The following is a 4,381-nucleotide window of genomic DNA, read 5'->3' as shown; positions in this document are numbered from 1 at the left end:
CATCCACATCTGTGGTGACTTCAACGTCCATAACATGGAATGGCTGACCCATTCAAATAAGACAGATGATGAGGGGAGGTTTTGTCATGATTTTGCCATTGCTCATGACCTCACTCAGATTGTTCGTGAACCCACCCGTGTGCCCGATACTACTGGTCAATATGCAAGCCTCCTAGACCTTTTTCTCTCAACTTCCCCTGAGCTCCGTTCATGTTCCGTTCATTCTCCTCTAAGATCCTCCGACCACTTAAGATAAAAATGAAATATAATAAGTCCCCAGACGTACCCCTCCACCATACTGTATACTGATACTCTATGGCTGACTGGGACAGCTTCCGTACATTCATATCTGATTTACCTCTGCATTTCATATTTAAAAAGGATGTGTCCTCTATAGTATCAGATCTGACCGAATGGTTAATTGTAGGCATAGACCAATTCATACCATCTAAAAAATTCCAACAAAAAACCTAACAGCCAGCCATGGTTCTCCCCAGAATGTGCTGCTGCTATCGTGCACAGAAATCACTTTTTCCATAACTACCAACGTAATAGATGCACTGAGACTAAAGCTGCTTTCAGGAACGCCAGCAACCACTGTAAAAGAGTAATAAAAAATGCAAGAGAGCTATATGCCCAGTCTGTTAAATCCAAGGTAGCTGATCAGCGGCTTGGTTCCCACCAGTTTTGGCAAATAACAAATAGGATTCTGAACTGGACTGTACTTACACTGAAACGAACCATGCTTACTTTGCCATTGGTTAGCATAAAACATAAACACAATTTATAAAGCATTTATTATAATAAAATTAGATTCAAACAGAACACAATCCGTTACCTGGAATTGAATTCACAATTACATTACTTCGATTTCGTTATAACCCGCGTGGTTAAAGTTTAATGAAAACCTGAATTGACATTTACGTGAAACGCACCAAACTTCCTTACTTACACAAACACAACTTTCGTTTCGCTCTTTCCTTACGTGCTTTTCTGCTTTCTTTCTTTCTTTCTTTCTTTCTTTCTTTCTTACCTTTCGTTGTGTTTTTGCTTTATGGGTGATGGTGGTGGGGGTACTTCCCTATCTTTATCTTTCCTTTCGGTCTTTCCTTGTAAAGTAATATTAGTAATATTAGTAATTATATAACGTTAGAACATTTTCACTTGTGCTGACTTACAAATATAATCTCGATAACAAAAACTGCATATGGTTTTTAAATACTTTTTTTATTTAAAAGGTAGTCACCACGTATCAAGGCTCGGAAGCCACTCGGGGATAAGGGTTATTGTGTGTACAGTACGGACGATGGCAAAAGACTTTCAAGCTGGTGTCGAGTCAGGGAGAAAGAAAAAAGGAAATAAGAACAGAGTCGGATTTATTGATTTTTGTTTGGTTCTTTTTCGACGGTGCCGGATGGCATGATGGTCCAAGAAAGGTTTGACCTGTAATGAACACAATTCGAGCGTAACGGCCACGTTACACACCTTACGTACGCTTACGTCTAGAAGCAGCATTTAAAAATATATAATGATCTGTTAATTAGTTTAGTAGCGAATCTGGTACATATACATCTATTGAAGATACATGTAAACTTAACTTTACATAAAGAAAGAGAAAGAAAGAGCAAAGAAACGGAGGTGGGGAGAAATAAAAAGTTGTAAAAATACATTAAAAAGATATATTAAAAAAAATTTACTGGTAGACAAGCCTGTAGATCTAAGAAAAATTTCCTTTAAAGACTTGAAAAGACTAAAAATTGGGTTGGATGATGGCAGGGCGGCTTAGGGTTAGGGTTAGGGTTAGGGACTATTTTGCTTTGGTTTGATAAACAATTTTTTTCTTTAATTATTTTTGTTTTCATTTAATTATTTTCATTTAATACGGATATCTTTTGCTTTTATTTATTGAAAACTTGAACTGATTTTGAAACTGATATATGAAGAAAAAAAATTTACCGGATTGATACAATCAAAGATTTGCCGTATATCCAATCAAACTAAAGAAAAACTGTGGAAATTTTTTTTTTATTTTTTTATTACATTTTCACCCCAAACAATTTATTATTTTATTTATTAAATGACTAGCTGTACCCTGCCACGCGTTGCTGTGGCTCAAATTTATCGGATTGATACAATCAAAGATTTGCCGTATAAATGATTACGTGGCCTTCTTTCTCTTAATTCAAAAACTTTTTACTAATGAAATTGAATTTTATTTTTCACACATGCGTTCCGATGAACCTGAGAGCGATGCCGTCCGGAGCCTAGGCTCCTGGTAGGGCCACCCATGGCGGTAAGGTTAAAGGGGAGGTTCCAGACAAAGAGTGATCCAAAAGACCTCAACGGCTGATGCGGCGGATGATGACAATAATGACACAACGGCACTGAAGGCGGATGATGACAATAATGACACAACGGCACTGAAGGCGGATGATGACAATAATGACACAACGGCACTGAAGGCACACACACAAAAAAAAAAAAAAAAAAAAAGATGCATACACAAACACACAGACAACTGTTTATAAATTGTAAATATGGTTTTGATTCTTAAACGCTGGGGATTTATTAGTTAGATTAAGATCCATAGAGTGAATGAGGTATTTTGGTAAATGTTGCCAGTCAAGAGTAAGACTCCAAAGTCTACATTTATTACTTTTTAATCACTTAAGTCACAAAGACCCTGAACCCTTCCCCTCCCCAATTTCTTGTAGGGCCTTGTGCCTAATTTTGTTGTTTAAAGATCTTTTGTTTTTTACTTAATTGTATTTTCAAAATTTTTAAAAGCAATAAAATATATAAACAAGATCAAAGTGTAGTATCTGTTCTCTGATACATACACAGCGCTAGGCAGTGCTGTTCTGGCGACACATTCTCGTGCCCGGAACACCTGACAAGCTTGTTGGGTAGCGTTCTGTCCGCACCCCCACTTGGTCTGTCTTTCTCTGCTCTCCGCCCTCACGGGGGGATCCGAGCTGATAATTTACGACCTTCCCGCGAGGGAGGGTCGGAAACACTTTCTCTCTTCCCTCCACTAACTACCCACTCCCTCTCTCAGTTCTATCTCCCCTCTTGCCGCCTTTGGCGCCACTTCTTTTTGACGCCAAAGTCGGATCCCCACTTTGGACGCCGACTCCACGTTACTAATTTTGGTGAATTTTAATACAGGGAAGAAAGAGCTTTTTAAAAAAAAAAATGGACACCCCCAGCCCGGGGACTACCAATACAGATACCCCCAGCCAGGGGGCTACCACAAGAAAAACTGCTCCCCAAGAGAACGACTCCCCAACAGAGGGAGCAAAAAGCAACGGGGCATACCGCCCGGACACTAAACCGGAGGACGCCCCCCAGAAGGGAGAAAATTCACCAGCAGCTCCCCAAGAGGGCGACTCCCCACAAAGGGGAGAAAAAACAATGTTGGACGGGGCATCCCTATCTGACAACAAAAATCAAGAGGCAGTAGCCCCAAAGGACGATAAGGGAGACAGTGCTCCCCAGGAGGGCTACTGCCCCAAAAGGGGAGCAAATCAAGAAAACGAGGGGGGCATACAGCCTAGACCTCCCCAAAACAAAAGGGGAAAAAGCTCCCAAGGACAATAAAGGGGACAATGCTCCCCAGGAGGCCGACTCCCCAAAAAGGGAGGCATTTCCTGGAAGAAGCATAGAGCAAGGAGAGTCGGTCCTAAAGGAAAGCGGAAAGGGAAATGCCCCTCAAAATAGCAACCCTTTCGCAAAAGAACAGCAAAAACAGTCCAACCTCACCAAAGATCCAACACCAACAAGAGGGTCGGCATGGGGGAAGACTGTAGAGAAGCAACTGTCCCCTCAAGAGTATAGAGACTTGTACTTGACCAAGTACAACCAATACATAGAGGGGGCAGAAATTAAACCAGTGCCAGGCGCTTGGGAGGCAATCGAAGACAGAGTCCTCTCCCTCATCATCTCAGATATGCCGGAAAACCGCCTCCTAGGGATGAAAAAGGAAGACATGGCGGGGCTCCCACACAAGCTAAACATCCCAGTCCTATACCTGTACCAGAGGAGCTACGCCATGTGGGACATCCTTGTGGGACATCCTCCTACCCACCAAGGAAGATGCGGAGAGACTCTCCCTACAGGAAATTAAGTATGGGAGAATAAAACTAAAGCCCGAATACCAGGGCAGGACAAAGACCCGGGTGCAGGTATTTAATGTACCTATGCAAATATCAGCTGAAATCCTGGGATCCTTCTTCACACAGTTTGGCGAGGTGGAAAAAATAACCCCAGTGCGGTCGAAAACCGGCATGCACTTGGGCAGCTACACTGTGGCCATGAGGCTAAAGAAAGAAGGCTTCCAGGCGATACCAGCACAGCTGACATTTAAGGAGGCAACTATGAC

The sequence above is a fragment of the Euprymna scolopes genome, chromosome 5 (genome assembly GCF_053919585.1).
Source record: "Euprymna scolopes isolate OS-2025 chromosome 5, ASM5391958v1, whole genome shotgun sequence".
Lineage (NCBI taxonomy): Eukaryota > Metazoa > Mollusca > Cephalopoda > Sepiida > Sepiolidae > Euprymna > Euprymna scolopes.
Note: the sequence above shows the minus strand (reverse complement) of the source record.